At 47.4% G+C, this 27,344-nt stretch overlaps 2 protein-coding genes across 2 annotated transcripts in view; one reads left to right on the top strand and one right to left on the bottom strand.

Moving 5' to 3' along the window:
* Nucleotides 1-27,344, bottom strand: part of LOC119433349 (uncharacterized) — a 340,855-nt gene that overhangs the window by 182,225 nt on the left and 131,286 nt on the right. The window lies entirely within an intron of this gene.
* The window catches only part of LOC125944697 (xaa-Arg dipeptidase-like), a 208,911-nt gene continuing 198,738 nt past the window's right edge, over nucleotides 17,172-27,344 (top strand). Inside the window, exon 1 of the mRNA XM_049665568.1 lies at nucleotides 17,172-17,312. The gene's annotated coding sequence lies outside the window, so the exon portion shown is untranslated. The remainder of the gene's footprint in view (nucleotides 17,313-27,344) is intronic.

The raw sequence follows: 27,344 nt of genomic DNA, 5'->3' as shown, positions 1-27,344 counted from the left end.
GTACACCCACGGCGGTGTACCGTAGCGACCATAAGGCCATGGTCCCTGTGGTCACTAAATAAAGGAAAACCGCCGGATCATATATATTTCCCATTCTTTAATAGTTTAAATAACCAATTACATCATCAGTTCTTAATAGTCATAATTGGAAATATATAATTCCCACTATAGCACAGCCTCGCTGGTCTTCCATCTCCACCCCAGTGGAAGGGCTGACAGTTTTTTTTTTTTTTCAAAGTGCATAGTGACACACTCTCTACGACACCTTGGTTATACACTAAAAGGGTGTATATATATATATGTATATATATATATATATATATATATATATATTATGTCGCAGGGTCAGTAGATTGTTACATCTGCAAAAAAAAATCTGGGACAATTGAGCACGTGTTCCTGGACTATAGTGATGCAGTTTTTCTCTGGGACATATCCTTCAAAAGACATTGCAGTAAGACCTGCCATATGGCATCCGCTTTTTGCCTGTCGTAAACGTAGGGGGTGTGTCCTACGATATGTTCATGGCATTCGTTCTCCATAGCATGTATAGGACGCGGATGGACGTGCTGAACGTGGATGTAAATAAGAGACCGGCGCGGGAATACTTCATTGAGAGCATTCAGTATCTTAGATACGTGTATCAATTTCAAACCGAGACACCTGCATAATTGGTATTCCTTCCTAGACAAACTTGTTGCTATAAAATGATATAAAGCTTATTATTCCACTTCCGGGGTTCGCAGTGAACGGTCGCGAAATGTCTTGCTCCTCAGGAGCGTTTACAGCGGCCCTCGGCCGCGGTTCCCGGTCAACGGAAAAACCATCTCCGGACTACCAGATGATTCTACCACAACTGCCTTCAGAACCTGAAGGCAGTTGTGGTAGAAAAATAGTGTTTTGAACACTATTTTTATTCACGGCGAAGTTAAAGCTCGGCCTTACCGTGTTGAGCAGTTCAGGGATGCGCTTTCGCGACTCATGCTGCTGCCGGAAGTGGTGGCCCTCGGGGCTTATCAGATGAATCATGTGTGGGCCGTAACTTTTGCGAACGAGGCGGCCACAAAGAAGATATTGGACGCAGAAGGATTCCTTGTCAAGGAACACCGTTGCGTGGTCATTGACCCGTGCAACCAAGATGTCAGGCTCAAGCACTTCTGGTTGTTGCACGGTGTCCCCGACGAAGACGTCAGAACAGCCTTGGCACCGTTCGGAAGAGTGACTGAAGTGGCGAGGGAGAAGTGGAGGGTGCAGTGCTGAAACGACAAAGGAACCACGACACGGTCGGTGGTCCTGATACTCAAGCCCGGATGACAGCATACGACCTACCACACCAACTTTGTGTTGCGGAGGACCTGGCTCTCGTTATTGTCCCGGGCAGAGCACCCTTCTGCCTCCAGTGCCGTGGCACCGGGCACATTCGACGAGATTGCCGGGTTCCACGCTGTGGGCTGTGTCGTCGCTTTGGCCACGACGAGACCCACTGCGTGAGAACGTATGCCAACGTTGCTGGCCCAGGCAGGAGCGAAGACTCGTCTGAGCTTCTTATGGATCAAGAGGACGCCGAAGAGGCCGCCAAAGGAGCAGCTGAAGGGGCGGCGGTTCAGCCTGCACCACTGGATACGAAGACCGCAAAGGTGAACTTGAAGGGGATAGATAAAAGCAATGTGCCGATTCTGCGCCTCCACCTGCGAAGGTTCAAGTGACGGAAGCTGGTGAAGAGGCGACGGGCGCGTCTTCAGAAATCACGCCACCTCTGACCAAAGGGGCTGACGAGCCAGTCAGCGTCAGCGACGACATGGACCTGACTTCCGACGCTAAGGGCGCCGGAAAGCGGTTGCGTGATGAGGTTGAGGACCACAGCCGAGACACCGACGGCGTGGATACCGAACCACCGACACCGAAAACACAGACAGGCCGATGGTCGACGCTGAAGGTCAAGCCCAACGTGCCGCCAGACAGACGGCCGTCACATGCGCCGCCTCCGCCTTAGCGGAGGTAGTGCCGCGGACAGAACTTTCAGCACCCGATATTTGATCGGGAATGAGTCTGCGAGGACGTGGCTTTGCAGTTGTCGCCTTCAAAAAGAGCCATATGTTCACCAAGCATCAATGTATACAAGAGCCGCTATGTTTCCTCGAAAAGTGTGAGTAAGGGCGCACCTTAATTGCACCTAAGACAATGGCAGACGAAATTAACATCACCACTCCGCTTCGTTTGGCGACATTAAACGTCAGAGGGCTGTCACAGAGGCAAAGACAATGTCAGATTAGCCGCATGCTACTAGAAAAAGACATTGATTTGATGGCAGTCCAAGAAACAAAAATTGAATCAGAGGAAAAAACGGATCGTTTGGCAAAAATTTTCAGAACGAAGTACAATGTATGCGTTTGCCACGCGAATCTGGTGGCTGCCTTCTTTTTATTAGAAACAGTATTGGGATTACAGAGCAGCAAGTTACTTAATGTGAGGGGGGGCGTATGCTTATTTGTCATTTTTCTTTTTTTGGAATGCTTTGGTGGGCGGTGTGTGTATATGCTCCTAATAATGCTCGTGAACGTGAAGAATTTTTTGTTTATCTGAGATCTTTCTTGGTGTGTGACAGGCACGTTCTAGTGTTTGGCGACTTTAATTGTGTGTGCCGGCCAATAGATAGATCGAAAAAGCTGCTCAGTCAAGATAAAAGCGCAACTGTTCTGCATGAAATTTTGTGTGAAGTTAATCTGGAGGATGTTGGAAGTGTTCTTGGTTCTGACAGTAATGTGCAATATGCGCATTTTCAAGGAAACTGTCACTCGAGGTTAGACCGCATCTATGTCCCTTTTCACTTAGTTCTGCTCCTTTCTAGCTACAGTGTCGAATGCATCAGTTTCAGTGACCACTGCTTGGTAATGGTTACGATACGTACGAAAAGCAAAGAGAAAAAAATTAATTGGCACTTATTGAAACTTAATGACAATATTTTGCAGGATGAGGTGTTTCTTCAAAGAATAAAAGAGAAATTAGAAAAAAGTTCTTCTTGATAATGCTGAAAATGTTGAAGCTTGCGAACTGTTTAAAACCGAAGCGAAAATAATTGCTTTAGAGAGATCATGCGTGTTGCGGCACAAACAAAATCAAGAGGAACGGCAAATGCAGTGCACGTTAGCATACCTGTTGAACATGGAAAGAGGCGCGGCTGGTACATCTGTAAACGATATCAAAGAACTTAAAGCGAAACTTGAAGTCGTTGATGAAGAGAGATATCTCGGCGCCGTTTTGAGAGCACGCGCAGAACGAGTATGGTTGGGTGAAACGCCCACCAAGTGAGCGCTAAGTGACGAGAAGAGACACGCATTGAGCAAGGAAATAAAAGAAATAGTTTATCAAGGGCAGCTTACAAACGACAATGAAATGATAGAACGTGCTTTTGTGGACCACTATAGCACGCTGCTAAGCAAGAGGGCAAGCGATATCTCGGCGTTTAAAAGCGATTATTTGCCTCTGATGCCAAGAATTGATGGCGAACTTAAGGAAGCCCTTGAAAGGCCTATTTCTGTAGCAGAAATTGAAAAGGCTATCGATGACCTTAGTGCAAGAAAATCGCCTGGACCAGATGGTCTTGGGGCAGCGATATATAAAATTTTCAAGGTTGAAGTAGCACAGGCTCTGTATCGCGTCATAACGAAGTGTTATGAACAAAAATGGACGCCTCCTTCCTTCCGACAGACACATGTGGTACTTATACCTAAAGTTACTGACCCCATAAAGCTTCAATCAGTAGAGGCCTACCGACCAATAAGTTTAGCTAATATTGATTATAAAGTATTCATGAAGGTGCTCGCCCATCGTCTTCAGAGTGCAGTGAAATCCCTAGTAGGTACACATCAGGCATGCGGAATTACAGGTAGGACTATTTTCACAAATATACACACAGCGCGAAGCATACTTGAATGCTGTGATTTGATAGGAGATCGTGTAGCCATGCTACAACTGGATTTAGCCAAAGCTTTTGACAGGGTGTCGCACGAGATCCTGTTTCTGTTCTCTTCCCTGGCTCTTCTCTCCAGCTGCTCGATATTCGGTGGTTTCACGCATGTGCCTGGGCACATGATATTTCGACTGAGTACCACAAATAATTGCATCATGCTTAAGTTTCCGGAAGTGGAGCGCAAAAGACATCGCTGCTTTCTGACCTTATCACAAAACTCGATTTCAGAAAAAGTGACGCGAAGCATGTTTTTCGCGCCGCGGAAAGTCAAGAAGCAAGGTGCAGAGAGTGGCGCGCTCCGAGCGCTGCCAGTGCTAATGAAGTGTTTTCGTCACGATATGACGACATCATCACTCGGGCGATTCGACGGCGACTGCAGAAGTGACACCTTGCGCTCTCTCACGCGTTCCGGTGCGCGCGTGGTTGAAGCGAGCGAACGAGCAGGCTGGCAGGTAAGAAAGGTCGCGCGTGCGCAGTACGCGCTCTCGAACTTCGGCGCGCAGCCGTAACAAGGCGCAGCCATGCAGTTCAGTCGCCGCTCCCGTGGTCTCTAATATTTTGCACTCGACTGTACACGTCTTTTGGCAGAGAAATAAAAGTGTTAGCCTACGCTGACGACATAGCAGTGTTCTGTCGCGATAAGCAAAGCATTGCAGAAGTAGTGAAGGAAGCCCAATCATTTTGTAGTGCTTCCGGTAGTGCCATAAGTTGGCCAAAGTGTTAAGGTTTTTGGCACGGGAACTGGCAAGATACGCCAGAATTGTTTTTCAGAATGCAGCGGAGTGTGTTACCCGGCACTTGGGGTTCCACTCTGCAACTACCGAGAGCCAGTAGAATACTGGACGAATGAGAGGGACAGAATGAAAGAACAAACTAACAAATGGGGAGGCCACAACTTTTCGATGTTTGCAAGAGCCAAAGTGTGTAATATGTTTTTAGTAGCTAAAGTGTTTTACGTCTTGCAGGTGCTATGCATGAGCCGATCTTCAGTTCAAAAAATACAGAGTGTTTGCAGAATTTATTTGGGGTTCGGTATGGGAACGCACGAGCAGATTTAATTTGTTTCACTCATTGCGCAACGGCGGACTCAGTTTAACGCATTTGTTTTTCAAGCAACTTGTGTCGAGATTTGTTTTCTTTCGCGACCAAAGTGATGGGTTTCTGCGCACGGTGATCCAAGTGAGATTACGTGACGTTTTGCCAGATTTTGTTGTATCGTCGCACGCAGTCAAACCGATGGCATTAAAGGGCTATATGCGTGAAGTTACCACGGCGATTCGTCTTCTAAATGCGAGATTTTCTACAGAGTACTTGTTTCAAGTGTCACGAAAAAAAAAATTATATAAGGATCTTGTTGACTTTTTGTACCTGTGCCAGTGTATCGTTCTATGTACTACTTAGGGCCTGAAGGTGATGTCCTCAAAAGAGTAAGGAATATGCCTGTAAGACCTAACGCAAAATCCTTCTTTTTCAAGTTGCACACTGACACATTGCCGGTTAAGCCATGGCTAAGGAGCAAGGGTTTGTTTGTCCCATGGTCCGTCAATTGCCTTATATGCAATAAGGAAGAGAAACTATTGAACATATTTTTCTTGACTGCCATGATGCCCGCTTTCTTTGGGACATCCTGCAGCGAACTTTGAAAAAGGAGCTCCCGATTAGTGCGTTTGGAATAAGGTTCTTGCCATGCGCAGAAGCTGGCGGTGTGCCGGCGGACATGTTAATGGTATTGTGTATGCAAAGCGTTTGGCGAACTGGAATGGCTGTACGCAATGCTGATGTACATACGAGGTCAGCAAGACACTATTTTGTTGAAAATGTTGTTTACACACGGGAAGTGTTGAAAATGCAAAGTGATCCACCAGAGTGGCTTTCAGTGTTGGATAGTTTGGCTTCGTTGAAGTCATTTTAACATGACACTACAGTCCTTTAACGACTGGTCTTTTTAACCTCGTATTTATTTGACATGATGTTTGTATGCATTTGCCAAGCCGGTAATAAAGAAAAAAAAAAGATATAAAGCTGATTGACAGAGCATTCGGCTGCAGATCGAGAGGTCCCCGGTTCAAACCCGGGTGCCTCCTTCTCGGCGTTGTTCTTGTTTTTTTTATTGCGTTTATTTTTATAGCAATTATAGGTGAAATCCAAAGTTTGACGGCAACCCGTCTGGCCGGGGAAATACACATTGAAGAAACGCGAAAAGATGCTTGTTGTCTTCGAAAAAACGAGCCGCCATTCCTCTGCACAAATGAGACCATAGCTCGAATCATGCGAAGGTACGACGTAAAAATTGCGCGTGTGCGAACTCGCAAACTAAGGAACGTTTTAGTAAACGTAAAAGATAAGTTGCCACGGGAAAATTTCCCCGGTGTAGTCTGTCATTGTCACAGAACGGCATAGTTTCAAGTCATTGACACGCCGATTAACGGGCGTCAAAAACATCGTGGTCCCACGGTGCGGCATATAGTTTCGAGATAGCGCCACGCCGATTAACGGGCGTCAATAAAACGTCCTGGTCCCACGGTGCGGCATATAGTTTCGAGATAGTACGTGACACGCCGATTAACGGGCGTCAAAAACATCGTGGTCCCACGGTGCGGCATATAGTTTCGAGAGAGCGACACGCCGATTAACGGACCCAAGTGTGTGCGTGTGCATCCGTGTGGTGCAGTGTGGGGGCACGACCTTTGACAGCGGCCCGGGGGCAGAATCAACCGTTCCCTCGCCCCTGATTAAAAGGGGTGTGGCCAAGACTTTTGGAAGGAGTCATGAAATAATTAGGTGAACTCTGCATACCTGCAGTTCCCCGACATAGAGAACTAGGGAAAGGAGAGGCTATTTAAGCGCAGATTTTAGGCCTTGCTAATCAGTCTATAAGCTGAGCCTGTAATCTGCTGAGAAGCAGTCAAGGAGCTAGTGCCGTCCAGTATCGCCTGGGCCGCCTAGCCGCGTCGGAACTCCAAGTAACTAGTTGACGTACGAGACGACAAACCAGCGTCTGCAACGAAGCTCACCGTGGTTCGCCTCAAGTTAGCTCAACCTGCTTGAGGGAAGTCGTCAGATCTAGACTCCCGGGAAACACAGCCCAACAATCGCGTCCACCTCAACAAGATCGGCCCGCCAGCGTTCTTCGGGAAAGCTCTGCGCGCCGACTTCACGGTTTATGGACTTGCTGCTGCTGCCCGGCCACGCGTATGACATCTTATTCCGTAGTGTTTAGACGCAACCAAGGACGTAAAAAAAAAATCGGGACAGGAAAGAGCGTCACTTGCAACTAATTTATTGAAAGCAGACAAGGGTCAAATTTATAGGAGAAGATGGCCTTGTGCGCACGTACATATATATGCGCACGTAACTCAAAGTTTGCATCGTTACCGAATCATATAGTGCAGAAACTGGCGTTCAGTGCTGCGTAAAGCCACAGACATATCGCTGACACAGATGTCACGTTTCATAGCGATGAAATAAGCCTCCATTAACTCCCGTTCCAGGGAATCTTTGCTTTTGCCAAGAATGCGGATATTGAAAAAGTCTGCCTCACATGTGCAGGAATTACAGTGCATAGGTAAATGTGCACTAATCTTATTCTTGATCGACATCTCGTGTTCACTTGCTCTATCATTGATGCAACGGCCAAGGAGGTTATAAAGAAACTTCTGGAGTGGAGATGCCGCGCCGTGGCTGACGCCGGCGACCGCCATATTGCTCCGGGCAGAAAACATAGCTGCGCCGCTTGGGCCCTTGCGGTAGTTCGGCAGTTGCGGCCTTTGTCCACTCTTAGTGCTCAGTTACGGTCTGCTGAGCGGTAGTTGTGCTTTTGTAAGGGAACATCTAAGCTCTGCTGAATGGGATGGCGAACGCCTGCGTCGCCTTCGGCTGCCCGAATCGTGCGAAGCAAAAGTCAGGAGTAACGTTTCACGTGTAAGTAGCGCGAAAAAGCCTTCAATCGCTCGACCATTGCTGTGCACTATCTCCGTCGAGGAGCGCTGTTGTACCTGAAATCTACTTTTTAACTGGCAAATATAGGCTGAAACAAGCTTTTTTTTTTTTTCTGCGTATGTTTGTGCGACAGGTTCCCGAAAGAGAAAACGCTGCGTGACGCATGGCAGCCCGCTGTTCGCAGAGATGACTGGGCGCCTAAAGATTCGGATGTTCTTTGTTCGGTGCACTTTGAAGAGGGTTGTATTGACAGGTCTGGTCAAACGACAAGACTGCGACAAGGCAGCATTCCAACCATTTTTTCAGCGTCCCCCGCACATCTGCATTTAAAAAAAAAAAAAAAAAAAAAAAAAAAAAAAAAAAAAACCGAGTTCGTAAGAAATGCTTGCTGTTCGTATATACTTTCGGTGCGCTTGCATATGAGATTCCGCTTGTCGAGAGGAATTATTTACTACTTATTTATATAAAATGATACAGCTCTCAGACCTGGCGGACGTCGTAGCTGCGTGTCACAAGTTGACTGTTTATAATTACGTGCATAAATATTGGCACGCAACTGTTTCGCATCAAAACAAGAAAATAACTGACGTAACTGGTAGATAAGGAGTATTGCCAGTCACATATCGCGTGTGTAACAACACGACATGTGCCTGGAGCAACAACAGTTCTTGTGCAGCCATAGGTATCCTATCTCGGCGTAATTTAACTTATGGCTGGATCGCAAATATTACTGTTTTCTGAGATCAAGTTGCTGTTGCATGCCGTCATGTAAAGTTCTATACAAATCAGAGTTCATACAAGTTCGTCTATTGCGGACTCACGATCTTTACAATATTTAAAAGCCATTATTCGTAGTTACTGAACCTTAAGAAGTGATATTATCAGAATGCCTTTAATTTTGGGCATTGGTGCAATTTTTTGGTTTTGCGCAGCCAAAAATATGTTTGTTTTGATGTGTTTGGATTTTATGTATGCCTGTTGGGTATTGTTTTCCTGTAGTACACACTGTGATGCACCAGGTAGTTATGCAATATTTTATTCATTTTTCCACCATGTTGTTTTATGCTTATTTTTTTATAAAAATAACCAGGACATAATAAAAACTTATTTACCGCTTTACTGATTTCACCTTGTACTTCGTGTCACTTCGGTAATGTGGCAAGCTGATGCGCATAAAAGGCGTTACAGCTTCAGCCCACGTATTCTTGCATTAACAACTGCCTTGTGGATTTGTCCTTAACCTCACAAGACAAAGATTACTGGGGATTCCTAATGATACAACTAGGCGACATGAAAGCCCTAGCGTCGCTAACTCAATGATACGACGGCCGCTTTCCACCTCTTTTACGAAGTCTTCGTCACTTTATTTCGTCACAATTTTTTCAGCAAAGGTCACTATAAATTCGCCTAATTCACCTCTCTGTGCACGCATTATCGCCTCAGTTCAATTGCGTAATCACTTTTACACTGTTAAATGTGGCTTTCTCATCATCATCAACTAGCACAGCACCGCGTACGTGTTCTTCCCATCATAACCTTTCGTTAAACTCCTATCACCCAGCTAAACCCCTTTAATCCACCATTATTTACTCCTAATTCAACATTACAATCTTAATACACTTCATTCACCTCTCTATATTCATTGTTACTTCAGTTCACATGCTTAATTAATATTGTATACTTTATAGTGGTCTTGCGCGCGCTATCGCCTCTTATCCTAAGAGGATCCTTTCGTGTCAACAACACGGTTTTGAAACGGCCTTGAGACGGACACCCCACCATGAGTTATGCATAAAAGCCTGTCGCATTAAAAAAAACATCTGCGCTAAATAAATCATAGTAATTCTCCCGCTTTCATCATAAAACGCCACCACGAAAGCGCACTGGTTACGCTACCAGCGCGCAAGCAGCGCTCGCTTTTGCCCGGAGCAAGATGGTCGCCAACCGGTTTCCCAGGCTTCAGCCGGTCGCATGGGCGCGCATAGGGGATCTCCACTCCAGAAGTTTTTTATAACCTCCTTGGCAACGGCCTGTCTGACCGATATAAACCCTGCCGCAATCAAGTGGAATTTCGTACACCACACCGACCGCGCAAGTCACATACGGCCTTGTATGGCTTTTACCACAGCGGGTCAACTTCTGCGGGTCTGCGATGCGAGGGCACAGGCTAATTAGTTGCAATAAATTGGTTGCAAGTGACGCTCTTTCCTGTCCTGATTTTGTCCGTCCTTGGTTGCGTCTAAACACTACGGAATAAGATGAACCAACTAGCCCAGCAACAAGTCCTGATACGTATGACATCGTTTGTTTTCTTTTGAACTTTGTTTTAGTGAATTATTGTTAAGTGTATTCTTGTGTATTTGATCCTCGCCCTGTTTCATTTTTATATCTACTGTTAAATTGCTCGTCGTATTTATTTGTCGTCATCATTGTGCTATATTAAGTGCAGGTGCATTAAGGGCAAGATATAGTCCGGCGTAACGCGCGCGCGCGGCTACGCGCGGCGTGGTTAAGCAACGCCGGTGAAAAGTGCACAATCTACAGTCCGGCGTCACGGCGTAGCCGGCGTGCCCAGCTGCGTCTGGCGCGCTCAGCGCCGCCGGCGCGGAGATAGAACATGTTCTATTTCACGCGGCTGCCGCTAGACCAGAATGCACTGCGCGCTGTAGGGGCAGTGGGCAGAAAGCAAAATGGCGGCTTGCGGCGCTCGTAGTGAAAGCGCGGCTGTTGCTTTCTCAACGTCCGTGGACGATGACAACGCAAGTGAGGATGTATGCACATGTTTCGCTTCCGCTTTTGACGTAGCCGACGCACTAGCACTCTGGCTGTCAGGACAAGATAACGCCGTGCCGTGAAGGCAGTCAAACAGCACACGGAGCGAGGCCTGTGTATAAGGTATTTTTTTTTGTGTTTGCGTATGTAAAAAATCACGATGTGCTTTCTTGTCGAACTTATGTTTATATTTTATGCATGACTGGCACCTAGGCAACTATGTATGTTGGTTGTCTGAAATAAAGTGTCTTCCCTTGTCAAAAAAAAAAAAAAAAAAGCGCGCAGCTCGGACGGCGCGGGCACATTCTGTCAAAAAGTGAGAATGCGCATGCGCCATGGATCGCGCGGCCGTGAAGTTGCGCTCCCACACACAGAGATGGCGCTAGCCTCGCGCGGCGTGCGCGCCGAACTGTAGAGGAGGCAAATTTTTTCCACAGGCTGGCGTGGCTGGCGTAGCGTATCCGACTTCGCCTTTCGCGGCTGGCGCGCCGAAAACGCTGGACTATATCTTGGCCTTTAGTTTTCTTGTGTCATTTCTTATTTATTTTTTTTTGTAATTTGTGCATCGTTATCAGTCGACAAATATGTTTTTTATTGCGATAGCAATTATATGGACACTCCAAAGAGGAATTCTGCCGTCGGCGTCGTCGTCGCCGTGAGGTTCCGTATGACGTCAACGGCGATGAAATCGTCGACGAGTTCCGGACGCTGTATGTGCGAGTGAAAGGGCGCGAGTGACACGCGCTTTCACGGGGAGAGAACGCACGCCGGAGAGCAAACGCGCGTTCTGCGCCGTGCTCCCTGAAGGGCTGCAGAATTAAGTGCCTCTTTCCTCCTTTACGATCACCATATATAGAGAGCAAACGCGACTTATTCCGTCGCGCGAAAGGCCGTGGGGGGACGGGAGGGAGGGGAGGTGACGTTTAGCTGCGGCACCAAATGCGTATTTATATAAAAACGTTGCGAGGCGAGAAGGTAGGTAAGATTTCCGACGCTGCTCGACGAGTGTCCCATTCTGATCTCGTCGAAAACCACAGAGTCGCCCCCAGAGGCACCAGCTGTAGTCACTAACGCCGCGCGCGTTCGGCGCGAACGCGGGCCAAACGCCGACGGCGTCGACAACAGTTCTGCGCGTTGCCGGTGCTTCTGCATATCCAAGTTTATACAGCTGATAAAACCAATATCCTTACTCCGTATAGCTCTATACTAATTTGCTATCGCAATTGATGCTTTGCCTTTCAGGTGAAACTGCGACAAATTTTTTGTTTACTCCCGACTCTGCCTCTTTCACTGTGTTCGCTTGAGTACGGAACGACCAGCCGCCTTGTATACCCCGTTGATCGAATTCGCGCCGACGGCGAACGGGTGACAGCCGTGACAGTCATAAAGTGTGGTAACTGTGATTACAAGTATATCGGTGAGGCAGGTGACTTCAAGAAACGTGTCAAACAGCATGAGTATGACGTCAGGAAGCGGCACGTCGCCTCTAGTGCCCTTGCTGAACATGTGGAATCTACAGGCCACAATATTTACTGGGCAAGCGCTCGTGTTCTGGCCAAGGAAAAGAAGCTCGCGTCACGCCTGCATCTAGAATCCTTGCACATACAGACCACGGCGCACACGCTGAATAGGAGTGACGGGACACTTCCGACGGTGTACACTGGCTGCTTGCGTCACGTACTGAAACGTATTGAAATACTCTGTATCTCTGTTCAATGCTCCCGTAGTGGGAGCCGAAGCGTCATTGAATTTTCAGTTCTTTTGGCCGGTGTATCTTTTCGCGCTTCTTGATCAATTACAGGTGTTTACTCTTATTGGGCGGTATAGCTCAGTGGCAGAGCATTCGACTGCATGCAGATCGAGAGGTCCCCGGTTCAAGCCCGGGCGCCCTCTTCTCGTCGTTATTCTTGTTTTTTTTTTCGTTTATTTTTATAACAATTACAGGTATGTACTTCTCGTTGGGTGCACTTACTGGGGGGTATAGCTCAGGATTCTGCTTCCGGCCGCCACAGCGTACGGACGTATGATGACGGGCTACGTAGGAGCGGCTTCATCGGCCATGTCTGGCCGCGGTAACAAGGCTACTGAATAGGAAAGCACCTACCCGGTTGTTTTGCCAGGCCTGCCTACGGGCGTTTTGTTGTAAATACCGTCTTTTTATTTCGCAAGCCGATATCAAGGCCCACCCGTATCGGCTCGAGGTTTTCCGGGGCGTGTTTTCCGAGCATGAGCTGCGCGCCGATGTTATTGCCCTGGGCGCGTATCGGATCAGCCAGGTCCGGGCCGTTACCAGGCGGTGAACAGTGCGGGGCTATAAGGCTCTATTCTCGACACGCGTGGCGGCTGCACGGCCGCCATTATCCGCTATCTTGACTGTCTCATTGGCAGTCAGAGGTCACGTGTTTTAAAATTTGATCTGGGAAACGGAAGTTTTGCAAAATGCAATTTTGCGTTTTCATCAGAATGACTAAACGTGATGTGGAGCTACAAATTTTATCGACTAATACTTTTTCGTGGTCCTTGGCACCTATATTGCGACTTTAGCGCTTTAAAAAGAAAGTGGACGGTAGCGCAAGGTAAATACATCTGGTATAGCGAAGCTTCCATAGAAGCCCATACGTTCAAAACATGGTTGCTTACCGGCGGTTCATGGGGCTTAGCGCCATCTGTGTGAGGAGGGAACACTTCCGGCGGAAGAAAAAAAAATAATTTGACGTCATATCCGTCAAAAAAAGAAGTGACGTCATTTTGTTCTCATAGGCGCGAAATTTGTTTTTGGAGGCCTGCCATTAGAGCTGTATATTCAATTGCCCCGCCATTCCACTTCATGGGCGTTCCGAGTTTTCAGCGCGAAAAGCGATGCCGGAAAATATCAGCCGTACGGGTGTCGAAATCGCATCGCTGCACAAAACATACTTTCTTTGGAGGCCGACGAACGCTTTGGGCGTAGATTGCGTAGAGTGCTCGTCCTTTCGTTGGACGCCAAGCCCGTCGGCCAGCGCTGTTGCACGAAAACAAGTAAAGTAAACGAGTATCTGACGGTCGTAACTCACTACTTTTGACTGCACAGGTTAAGGAACAATAAAACTACCCGCGTAACCTAATTCAGACAAACGTCGACATGCAAAACAACACAGCATGTGAGGGGGGCGTATTGTAACAGGTGAACTTTACGAGCGCGCCTTTCCACGCACTCCAAGAGTTGCATGGCATTGCAAGTGATAGCGGCGTCAACGCCCGCTGCTATCGATGGGCGCTCTCACGGTGGGCCCTGAAAAAGGTATTCATTGATAATGATTTAGTAAAATACAGTTGTATCTTTTCTCGCCATGCGTATATAAAATGAATTAGGAATTTTATTTTCGTTGAATAAATCTAACTGCGTCTCGCTTTAATTTAAAAACGCTTTTTTCTTTCCCAGTGTTTATTCCCTTCAAACATAGTCGCGCTTCAATCGCTGCTCCCATAACCACCTTTGGTGATGTCGGTGACAATTGGTTCTGAACCGCTTTTCGCTCGAAGCTTCGCGACCTATGTGGATCGACCTTGGCTAGCGTGCAATACATTTGCAATTTCGCGAATATGTGGTGGCGTTCCAAGATAGCCAGCATGTCAGTTGTTGATTGGCTGAAGGAGTATCCCGTGAAGAGTGTCACAGGAAGGGCTGTTTCGTAAACGTCAATTTGACGTTGCATGACGTTGTGCTGGGCTGCCATTGCAGAGATTTTCCGCTATAATTTGTGGTGCGACGAGCCGTGCAAATTATGGTAATGAGCGACCATATGCAATGGCGGTCGAGAGGCATACGTATCGCCGCATTTTACCTGTCATTTGGGGCCATGAAAATCTTTTGTCCACAACGCGTGCTCATACCATTTGCATCGCTCTCAGGTGGTGTTGTCATTTGTGTTTTGAACGATCATTTTCAATAAAAACAGGTTTATTTGAAATAATATTACTTGAAACTAGCAAACTTTTGCGACTTATTGCACTTCTCACTACTACATTTGTATTGTAATCAGTATTAATGGCGGAATCTCCAGAATAGCGGCTCTAAGCCCGCTATTTCCTTCGCTATTTTCCGCTATTTTCTTCGAGGCGTGAGGTATGCGCGACGCTTACAAAATGGCGCTGATGGCCCCGATTTGCTTTCGTAACGTGACGCAAATTTGACGTTTCGCCTAAGAAATTGTAATGTAGGCATTCAACCTAGCGTTCTTGATAAAGCAAAACAGTTTTCCTCCCCAGTAAAAATAAAGCAGCTAGCTCAAAGCGTATGCTTATTCTATCAAAATCGTTTCTCGCTGCCGTCGTCTGCATGCGCACAACCTGTCGTCTGCTTAATTAGCTAGGATGCGTGTTCTCGGGAAACGGAAGGAGTCATCGTATATATTGGCGCCCACGCGCTTGCTTTTCTACCTTGAGACAACATAAGCGACCTACCAGTGATGATGAGCGCGCGCTCTAGGCCGTGTTATCGCTATCTCGTGAAACGCAAGTAACTCAGCCCGACTCGTCAAGCTGAGAAGCGGTCGAATATCATCGATAGCGTTGCACGCGCCATAGGTATGCGCTTTAGTGCGACGCAAGCACTGGTACTGCCATCTCTTGTTCACTTCGCTGCTTGCACGGCGAGAGGAAACTTCAAGGCGCCTTGCCTACATTTCTTTTTATAAATTAAAAAGTCTCCGTTGCCATAGCCTCTGATGACGCGAAAAGACATTAATATTGATTAAAACACAAACGCAGTGGCGAAAAGTGCAAAAAGTCGCAAAACGTTTGCTAGTTTCAACCAATATTATTTCAAATAAACGTGTTTTTTAATCAAAATGATGGTTCAAAACACAAATGCCAACACCACCCGAGAGCGATGCAAATGCTATGAGCACGCGTTGTGAACAAAAGATTTTCATGGCCCCAAATGACAGCGAAAATAAATGCCTCTCGACCGGCATGACAGGGAAAATAACGCATGCCTCTCGACCGGCATTGCATATGGCCGCTCATTACCATAATTCTCGCGGCTCGTCGCACCACAAATTATGGCGGAAAATGTCTGCAATGTCGGCGCAGCGCAACGTCACGCAACGTCAAAATGACGTTTACGAAACAGCCCTTCCTGTGACGCTCCTCACGGGATAATTCTTCAGCCAATCAACAAGCTGACATGCCGGCTATCTTGGAACGCCACCACATATTCGCGAAATTGCAGATGCATTGCACGGGCTTCTGCGTGCTACCGTCCACTTACTTTTTAAAGCGCTTAAGTCGCAATATAGGTGCCAAGGAACACAAAAAAGTATTAGTCGATAAAATTTGCAGCTCTACGTCACGTTTCATCATTCTGATGAAAACGCAAAATTGCATTTGGCAAAACTTCCGTTTCCCGGCACAAATTTCAAAACACGTGACCTCTGGACAGCCAATGAGATAGCCAAGATGGCGGATAATGGCGGCCGAGCAGCCGCCATGCGTGTCGAGAATAGAGCCCCTGCTCGCGGGGCCGCGGACCGGCGGTGACCTCGGAGACGTGACGAAAGCCAAGGGGGGGGGGGGGGGGGGGGGGTGCGATATCGATGACACAGACGCTCTTTTTGCGGTCAGTTTCGGTTTCAAGGAGCCTGCCAAGGGGAACTAATTGTTCGCGTATAGCTCCCACATGAGCTCCGCTATTCAAAATTTGATCGTTGGGATAGGTAGTGTCGAGGACGGGCCCCAAAGTACTCATTTGCTGTAGCCACGTATTGTTGATAATTAGCAACTTAATTACCGTAACTCTGCTAATTACGCACTTAAGTGCGAAAATTGCGCTGTATCTAGAGGCCGGCAATCCGTACACTCGAATGCTAAACATAACGTGACCAAGATATATATTTTTCTGATTTTAAAAATTTGGTGCAACTAAAACAAAACACCCTATATTAACTCTAGCCCTGACAGCTGGGGGAAGCGCTCCCGCGAAGGGAGCGTCGGTAAAAAGTCACAGCCAGGTGGTGCCAGTGACAAGACGCCACTAAAGCCCCTATATAAGAAAAGTACCGCCATCTACTCTTTCCTCCGCCGCCTCCTCTCCTAAAGCGCTTGCTTCTTCTTTACTTTTTGCTTGCGAAAGCCAAGTCGACGGTGGCGCACCTAGAAAGTCCACGTTGAAGCTTTCAGGCCGGGCGCGCGCCGCCGCTGCCACCGGCGACTGCGACTGCGCAGAGGACTTTCAACATGGCTCTGAGGCGGAAAAAAAAAGAAAATATAAAGTGAAAAGCGCGCGATATCATCGTCCAATCGGAGATACAGGAGAGAGAGAAGCGGCGTTTATCAAAGGATGGCGGTACTTTTCTTATATAGGGACTTAAGCCGCCACCGAAACCCCGGGAATTCGGCGCTCGACTTTAAAACTGCGGCCCAACTTAGCAGCCGAGACACGGTAGGCTGGGAAGCCGCCTCCGTAGTCTTGCAATGTGTTTGTGTGCGTGTGTGAGTGTGTGCGTGTGTGTTTCTTCCTCGGTTGTGGCGGCAAGTATTCATCAGGCAGTGTGTACGGATCTGGAACTGCCGGCGAAGAACTGCTTGCCGGTTTTCCCGACGCCTGCACACAGACTCCAGGAATGGCGACGCTGTACAGTGCATGCACCCTGTGAGTCTAAAAAAATGCTGCTGGATCAAGTATGGTGTGCACTGTATGTCACAGGTCCCTTTACGTAACGCATGGCGATGAAACTTGACATAGCTTTACGCGTAGCAACTATGAATGTCAGGGGCCTTGGTGCTCGAAGGCGTCAATGTCAACTTAATCGTCTTCTCGCTGACAACGCGCTGGACATTGTAGCCGTCCAGGAGACGAATATAGGTAGCGAGGAATTAACTGAGCGTATGGTGTCCACCTTTCGTGCACACTTCAATGTCTGTGTTTGCCTTTCTGCTGGCACATCGGGTGGGTGCGTCATTTTTATCCGCAATAATTTAGGCCTTATTGTTGAGTCAATTTTTTCTTGTCCAGGAGGACGCCTTCTCGCCTTCTCGTGCTTGACTTTTCTTTTTTGAAGTTATGTTGGCGCATTAAAGGCGTGTATTCACCGAATGCAGAATCTGAACGCCAGGATTTTTTTAACCGTTTAGACAGGGTGTCTACCAACCGGGAAAACCGGGAAAACAGGGAATTCTCAGGGATTTTGAATATTCTGGAAAAACTCAGGGAAAACTCAGGGAATTTGTGCCTCTATCAGGGAAAATTGCTGTAGGGATGGACGAATATAGGGTATTGTCGAATATTTAATTGAATAATTCTATGTTCGTTATTCGCTTCCATTCAAATTCATGGATTCAATATTTTCGAATTATTCAGCGCTCTCGAATAGGCAGCCAAAAGCCGCGGACGGGCGGTACACATCTCGGAGGCTATGCTTCACGTCATGGCTGCCATACATCAACCATATATCTCGAAGGCTATATGTTTTTGCACTAAAGAGCCTGAAATGTGCGACGCAGAAGAGCAGAAACGGCGCTAGCGCACAACCGAAACGAAGCGGCGGAGTCCGCATGGCCATAGTCAGCAGCGGAAATCGTGCGTGAGTGACAGCAACGACGGAACGCTTCGTGCCTATTTGTGCCTTTATTGCGTTTACCGCCGCGCATAACAACGCGTTGGCCGCGGGATTTCATAGTCGCCACCCATCATCGCGTCGATAGCTGCCGCGGTTTCTTTCGCAGCGGTTTCGTTTAGTTTCGTTTTGACTCAATACGCCCGTCGGCCGCGTGCCTAAAGAGCTGCGTAGTGGCCATCCATGATCGCATAGATAGCGACCGCGATTTCGTCTGAAGTTGTTGCTGTGAACGGTAGTTTCGTTCTGACTCGGTGCGTGCGTCGGCCGGGTACGGCCACACTAGCGGCAAGTTGCCGCGCGTCAGCGCCTTGCCGCGAAGTCCACCGTGGTAATCGCGTCTCGCCGCGCGGCAGCGCGATATGATCTCGCGCGCTCTCGGAACGCGGAATCACCGTGAGCGAAAAGGGTGCGATCGGACAGCGTCAAGAAATCCCTCTATAGAACCGCGAGAGACGATAATCGTCAATTGATAACCCGGCGCGGAGCGGCAGAGGTCCGGTTGCCATTGGCTCCGTGACGTCATCCTCGTCGCTCTCGGCACCCTCGGCAAGCCGTAAAGTAAAACCCCCGATTCCTGCCGCTTTTGCCGCGCGCGTCATGGGGCCGTATTCTGAAACGTTCGCCTAGGCGAAATCAGCGTGCGCGCTGATTGGCTGGTTGAACAAAATTGAATGACGTTGGGCTCAACCACCCAATCAGCTCATCCAATTTTGCTAAAACAGTTAATCAGCGAATGCCTGAAAGCGAAAAAAGAAATTTCGCCTAGGCGAACGTTTCAGAATATGGCCCATGATGTGTTGCCGCTCGCGGCATGACGCGGGCGTTTTTGCCGCTATCGTGGCCATACCCTTAAGCACCGCAAAGTCGCCGTTCATAATCGTGTCGATAGCGGCCGTGGTTGCAACAAGCAGTTGTTTCGGTTTGACTCGGGGCAAAGCTGTCGAGGATGAAGCGCACCGGCTACATCACGATGGACGTGTGATCCGTTGGCGTTGAGCTTACTGGCGAAAAAATTATCGGGATGTGCGCGCGGTAGTGTTGGAAATGATGGCGCGCGCCGCGGCCGTGCTGCGAAGGAAGTCGTGAGGCCTCGATCGCCGCTGCGAGAGCCAATCAGTCACGAGATGACGAGAATTGCAGCATCCGCACTGCTTTTGTGCTACATAGCGAAAGGATTTGCTCGTCCGTTATACTAATAAAATCGTGCTGACGTAGTAAGCATTTGCTTATTGTTTTCTGCATACCCTGATAATTCGGACATTTTTTTTTCAATCCCGTGAAATTCGAATTAACTAGGTTTTACTGTAGTATGTGATATACTGTTCGAACTATTCGATTCGAAATTATTTGACCAAATCACCATTCGCTTCGAACCTCAAATCCACTATTCGCCCGTCCCTAAATTAGCTGTAATTTCATTGAAAGAGAACGAAAGTTGCGGTAATGGAGGGAGGGAGGGTAGGCGACGTTTAGCTGCGGCACCAAATGTGTTTTTATATAAAGATGTGGTGAGGCGAGGAGGTGGTAAAGACTTCGGACGCTGCTCGACGAGTGTCCCGTTCTGATCTCGTCGAAAACTTCCGAGCCGCCCCCAGAGGCACAGACAACAGTCACCAGCGCCGTGCGCGTTCGGTGCGAACGCGGGTAAAACGCCGACGGCGTCGACAACAGTTCGGTGCATTGCTGGTGCTGCTGCATGTCTAATTTTATACAGCTGATAAAACTACTATCCTTACTCCGTGTAGCTCTCTACTAATTTGCTATCGCAATTCATGCTTCGCCTTTCGGGTGAAACTGCGACATTTTTTTAACATGCTTACTAAAGAGTGACAGCATCAGGCAAATGGTGTCAGCCCATCTTGATGTAAAAGAAAGTTCCGTTTCACTCAGGGAATTTAGCAAAATCACTCAGGGAAAACCTGGAAAACTCAGGGAGTCTGAAAATGTCAACTTGGTAGACACCCTGGTTTAGAGTATTCCATTGTTTGTGACAAACTGCTGTTTCTCGTGGCCTATTTCAACTGTGTGTGTGCCGCTGCCGATCGAGTGAAGTGTCCGCCTGTGCGTGATAGGAGTGCACAATCGTTAAACGGTCTGGTTCATAACAATAACTTAGAGGGTATCGGGAGCATATTCACCTACAGGAATAGACCGCAATACACACTTTCAACTTGATAGCCATGCCAGATTGGATAGGATTTACCCATCCGTTGAACTTGTACGCCTTTGCACAGGTTACAGAGTTGAATCTGTGGCTTTTAGCGATCATTGCCTGGTTATCGCAAGTTTTCGTGTGAAAGAAAGGAGTACGTGCTTCAACTGGAATCTCTGGAAATGCAATGCTAAGCTCTTGGAGGACGAGGGATTCGTAAACGACATTGCAGATGAAATGCAGAATCTGCTCGAGGAGCGGTCCAATCCTTTTGCCATTCAGTGGGAAGACTTCAAGGAGATGCTAAAAAGTAAAGCCATAGAAGAGAGTTGCTCCGACCGACACAAAGAAAAAGCCGGCAGACCTCACGCCCTGTAGGAATCGATGTTATGCGAAGCAGTGTGCGGGGAGCCTACCAAGTTAAAGAAACGAGCGCGAGAGCACCAAGACGTTGGCGGCTCTTTCATGACCTACATGACACGCATGTCATGAAATTCTTGTCATGAGTCTTCAGGAGTCCCTTTAGCTACACATAAGAGACATTAAGGCGAAAATCTTAATCATGCTCATGACAATGAATCCGACTATCAATCTTTAGCCTTTTCCTTCACTTAGTACCACATCCGAACCGATTCCATTGGTGTTTGAGTGTTAATCTTTTTTTGCTGAGTCATTCTCATTCTTGCTGAGTCATGGTCGTCACTATGACTTCTACCACCATTCTTTAGTGTTTTCTTAACTTAGTACGCATGTCCAAACCCCTTCAGTGGTTTTTGAGTGTTCATCTTTTTTCGCTGAGTCATTGTCCTTTTTACTGAGTCATGGTCATGACTATGACTTCTACCACCATCCTTTAGTGTCTCCTTCACTTAGTACCCACGTCAGAACCCATTTAAGTGGTTTTTGAGTGTTCATCTTTTTTTGCTTAGTCATTCTCATTTTTTTGCTCAGTCATGGTCATGACTATGACTTCTATCATTATCCTTAGTGTTTCCTTCACTTAGTGCGCACGTCAGAACCCATTTAAGCGGCTTTTGAGCAGTGTTGTACACGTTCCTCAAAAACGAACGAAAGCTTGTTCCTCATTCCTTCCCCATATTGATACGAGTTCCCGTTAGAAGTTCCTTTAATGCGAATGGAACGCGTTCCAGTTACACTTCGAACATTGGAACGTGTCGTTACATTAACGTTACATTTGATTTTTTTATTAAAATATAGTGGCGGATAATCCTGAGGCGAAATAAAGTGACCAATTTAGAACTCACATCGAACTACGTATATTATACGAATTTGAACATCGCCGGCAACAGATAATCTGGAGATAAAAAGAATCAAAAGAAACGCTCCTAGACGAATTTTTCAGGGAGCACCGGACATACTCCAGGCATGTTAACTGCAACTTTGGTGCTCGTCTATTACAATGCCACACATGACACCTTCCACTTCGGTCTTCAAATGCGCAGTCAGGATACTGCGCTTCAGATGTGCAAATAGAAAGATACTCACATGCATCAAAATAATTAAATTTCTTGCACAAGAAATCGCATCGAAAGGAGCAATACATAGGCGTTTAATGAATGCTGATTCAATATTGCAGTATGGGCGGAATAAAGATGTCCACTATACATACGCGTATTCGTAACCTAGTAAAGTCCCTTGTTTGAACTTAGCAAGAGTTGCATCTCGATGTTGGTGCCCGACAGACGAACCCATTTCTTCGTCAGCACTTCGATGGCAATGTTGAAGAGCCGGTCACCGAAGCGCTTGAGGGTACTGCTGTGCTGTACTTGGAGAAAAGTTAGTTCAGTCCCTCGAAGTTCTTCATCTGTCACAGCGGGTAGTCAACTGGTACCAGCAGGTACCACGACAGCTCATCCTGTTCTTCGGCTGGAAGGGTTTGGTGACCAAACGAGAAGAAATCTTCGGGCGCGGACGAGGCGGCAACATCTGCGCTGGCTGGTTTGGACACCGCAGCCTACTCTGTCTTTATGTTGATTCTCTACAGGAGGGAGCGTCACGTGACAATCTTGAACCCTAGTGCTAAAAAAATATAGCGGAGAACACACGGAAAAAAAAAGTAACAGGCCTGTGCGGCACTCGCAGCACAGTCACAGCGTAAGCTGGTGGAGCGGCTTAAGAGTAGCTCCAATTTCGGCACCACGCACAACAGGATCTTTGTGGCAAAGTCTCTTCGCCTCGTTTTGTCGAGAACGATCTGAACTGTCCCGTCGACGTCCATGGCGAGCTGCGGCTTGTAATGCTCGCTGCACAGCAGTCTGCTGAGCCCGATCAAGCCTGGTTATAGCCGCGCACGTAGCTCTACGATTCGCTTCTTCAGCAGCGATTCGTAACTTGCGAGGAGACGTCATAACGTGTACCGAAGAGGTATCCAGAATACGGGCGCACATATCACATCCCTTGACCCGTGGCACGGTACTTGTTGATGATGATGATCATGATTGTTTATATTGGAATCTTCAAAACGGGCTGGTGACAAATAGTCATCTAGCTTGCTTCCAGGTGCAGTTACATGCAGCATGCAATTGCTATATGCAACTTACATGTCGGGCACGCTGCGTTTGCAGGCACCTTAACTAAATGGCGCCACCATACTGGCGTAGGCTCGGGCAGCTCGGGATCGCGTTGACTGTGCGCCTCGTCTGAATCGCATCTCGTCGTCTGCGCCTGCGCACACTGCGTTTGCAGGCGCCTTACCTAAATGGCGCCACCATACTGGTGGAGACTGGGATCGTCTGCGCCTGCCTAAGGAGCGCTTATAGGGCATTTTTCCGCTACCCGAAAGCAAGCGCTTGTGTGGCTTAGTGGTCGAGTATCCGACTCCCACGTAGCGGGCGCGGGTTCGATCCCGGCTAAAATCGTGCACTTTTTTCGCATTTCCGGCGATAGCGGCTACGGCCACCAGCGGCGGCGGCGGCGGACACCATCGCTATTGGAATGAGCCCATAACAGCTTACGCTGTAAAATGCACTATACTCAGGTGACAGGCAAGTGGTATTTTTTTTGCGCCTCACGCGGTCGCCCATCCGCCCCGCATGATGTGCTGCGTACGTGCATGCGTCTGTTCAATGCCATGGAACGTTTACAGAAGGAACGCCGTTCCCTCTGCCGTTCCTTCGTAAACCTAACGAGTTACCGTTACAGTTCCTCCGACCCTTAATGGAACGGTGGCGTTCCTCCCAAAAGGAACTAGATCCAGGAACGCCGTTCTGTACAACACTGATTTTGAGTACTAATCCTTTTTCGCTGAGTCATTGGCCTTTTTGCTGAGTCATGCTCATGAAGATGACTTCTACTACCATCCTTTAGTGTTTCCTTCGCTTTGTACCCACGTCAGAACCCATTTCAGTGGTTTTTAAGTGTTAATCTTTTTCGCTGGGTCATTGTCATGACATTTATGTCATGACCTATCACTTATGTTCGTCATACCACGGCCGCTGGATAAAAAAAAAAAAAAGGTGCGGCCTGCCGCGTGCATCGAAAACGGTGTGATCCGCCGCGGCGCCACACGCCGGGGGCTGTTGTCTGGCATCGGCATAGCAAATGCGTCAGGAACGCGCTTGGAACGCCGTCGTGCGTGCAAGCCGACGCGTTCCATGCATTCCCGTCAGCTAGCGCCGTTCCGCCTAGCCGAGCGGCCGACAATGCAACTACGGCGGTCACGTTCGCTCCCATAGCAGCGCGTCTGACGCTGCAGGCCGCACCTTTTTTTTTTTTTTTTTATCCAGCGGCCGTGGTCATACACTCCTGTCATACTATGCCAATTTTGGTACTTACCAAGTTAATGAAACGACCATGAGATCACCAAGACGTAGGCGGCTGTTTCATATCACCTACATGACACGCATGTCATGACATATCATTTATGTTCCTCATATACTCTTGTCATAGTATGCTAATTTCGGTACATACCAAGTTAACGAAACGACCATGAGAGCACAAAGACGTAGGCGGCTAGATAGATAGATAGATAGATAGATAGATAGATAGATAGATATATAGATAGATAGATAGATCCACACCGCTCTCTTACTGTCTCTTAACGTTAGTCCTAAGATTTTTCGTTCCATCGCTCTTTGTGCGGTCCTTAACTTGTTCTCGAGCTTCTTTGTTAACCTCCAAGTTTCAGCCCCATATGTTAGCACCGGTAGAATGCAATGATTGTACACTTTTCTTTTCAACGACAGTGGTAAGCTCCCAGTCAGGATTTGGCAATGCCTGCCGTGTGCACTCCAACCCAATTTTATTCTTCTGTAAATTTCTTTCTCGTGATCAGGGTCCCCTGTGAGTAATTGACCTAGATAAACGTACTCCTTTACAGACTCTAGAGGCTGAGTGGCGATCCTGAATTCTTGTTCCCTTGCCAGGCTATTGAACATTATCTTTGTCTTCTGCATATTCATCTTCAACACAATTACACTTTCTCGATGAAGGTCCTCAATCATTTGCTGTAATTCGTCTCCATTGTTGCTGAATAGGAGAATGTCATCTGCAAACCGAAGGTTGCTGAGATATTCGCCGTTGATCCTCACTCCTAAGCCTTCCCACTCTAAGAGCTTGAATACTTCTTCTAAGTATGCAGTGAATAGCATTGGAGAGATTGTGTCTCCTTGCCTGACCCCTTTCTTGATAGGTAACTTTCTACTTTTCTTGTGGAGAACCAAGGTAGCTGTGGAATCCTTGTAGACGTTTGCTAAGATATTCACGTATGCCTCATGTACTCCTTGATTACGCAATGCCTCTATGACTGCTGGTATCTCTACTGAATCAAATGTCTTTTCATAATCTATGAAAGCCATATAGAGAGGTTGATTGTACTCAGTAGATTTCTCGATTACCTGATTGATGACATGAATATGATCCATCGTAGAATATCCCTTCCTGAAGCCAGCCTGCTCTCTTGGTTGGCTGATTCTATTGGAAATTAGGTGCCGAGTTTTACAGGACATTTAAGCCCATAGCCGCTCAGTTACTGCTAAGAGTGTTGGCTGAGGCGTATAAACGAAAACAAGTACCATGCACTGTCATCCACCACATCGCACATAGTGTTGATCCCAAATTAACGTGACCCAGATAAGCGTTTTCTGGTGGGGTCCTATCGCCCGATAAGCCTCGCCAACGTTAATTACAAAGTATACATGAAGGTCCTAGCGAACAGATTACAGGGTGTGATAACGAAACTTGGTTGGACCGCATCAGACTTGCGGAACCAAGGGACGCAGCATTGCCACGAATGTACGTACATGTAGCACGTACGGTATTGGAATGCTATGATGAGCTGGAGAATCGCATTGCTATGATCAGACTTGCGGAACCAAGGGACGCAGCATTGCCACGAATGTACGTACATGTAGCACGTACGGTATTGGAATGCTATGATGAGCTGGGGAATCGCATTGCTATGATGCACCTAGATCTGGCACAAACCTTTGAACGCGTATCACATGATATTATTTTTTGCATACTAGAGCACGCTAAAGTAGACCGTATGATAATAGAAGGCGCCAGAATGGCGTATGCAAGCTGCACTACGCGCATTGTTGTAAATGATGACCTCTCAGACAGGCTGGTAGTGCGTTCGTCAGTAAGGCAGGGATACCCACTGTCGCCCCTTCTGTTTGCAACATACGTAGAGCCACTCTGTTTTGCTGTTATCAAAAGTGACCGCATCTCAGGCTTTCGTTTGCAGTCAGCACATGTCAAAATGCTCGCTTATGCGCACGATATTGCAGTATTCTGCTCGAATAGGGACAATATTACTAAAGTGATCAGTGTGGTTGATAAATTAATCTTGCAAGCAAACGGGATGTCTGATAAACTGGGACAAGACCTCTGGTGTTTGGCATGGTGACTGTGAAACGATATCCGATAACTTCTCCCGGCTGCGATGGTATACTGCCTGCCAACGCAGTACCTCGGCGTTCGTTTTGAGTGTTATCGAGATCCAAGTGAATGTTGGAATGAGCAAGTGTCAAGGGCGAGGGAGAAAGCACATACATGGCAAGGGAGGCTGTCATCAATGTTACGCGCGCCTCCGTCTGCAACCTTTTTCTTGTATCTAGAATATGGTACATTATGAATGTTCTGTGTGCAACTCGGGCCAGTATCCAGAAGATCCACCGCGTTTTTGCTGTTTTATTTGGGTGTCAAACTGCGAGAGAACCAGTCGTACCAACTTGTTTCATTCAGTTAAGCAAGGAGGGCTTGGCATCGTGAACTTATTTCTGCGTCAAGTTGTTTCGCCGTTTTATTTTCTCCGAGATCAAAGGGATTCTTTTCTGCGGACTACTATCCAAGTGAGGTTGCAGAGACATCTCCCAGAAATCGTAATCTCATCGTGTGAGAGTATGTGTAGTGCTATCAGTGGGTATATGCGAGAGGTTGTACTTCCTTTCCGGCTACTGCACGTGCGTTTTTCCATTGAGTACTTGTGTAATGTTTAGAAACGGAAGTTATATAAGAATCTCGTGGACACAATGTTGCCGATTTCTATTTATCGTTTACCTCACCGTGGAGGCCCAATGCAAGATGTTTTGAAGCGAGTTAATAGGCTGCCGGTTAAGCCATCCGTGAAAACTTTTTTTCTTCAAGTTACACTCAAATACACTACTTGTTAAGACGTGGCTGCATGAAAAGGAAATTTTCGTCCCATAACTGCCTGTTATGCAAAAAACCTGAGACAGCTAGTAGAGCATGTGTGTGTTGACTGTTGGGACCCAATTTTTTATTGGGATGTCCTGGAACGAGCAGTCAAAAAAGAGTTTCCCCTGCACCCATATGGCATCAGGTTCTTGCCCATTGCAAAGGAAGAGGGAGTACCATATGACTTAATCGTGCTTTTGGGCCTCCGCAGACTCTGGAGGACACGAATGCAACATGCCGATGGTAGCGTCCG

This window comes from Dermacentor silvarum, chromosome 1, assembly GCF_013339745.2.
Source record: "Dermacentor silvarum isolate Dsil-2018 chromosome 1, BIME_Dsil_1.4, whole genome shotgun sequence".
Lineage (NCBI taxonomy): Eukaryota > Metazoa > Arthropoda > Arachnida > Ixodida > Ixodidae > Dermacentor > Dermacentor silvarum.
The sequence above is the reverse complement of the archived record's forward strand: the minus strand, read 5'-3'. Positions and strand labels throughout refer to the sequence as shown.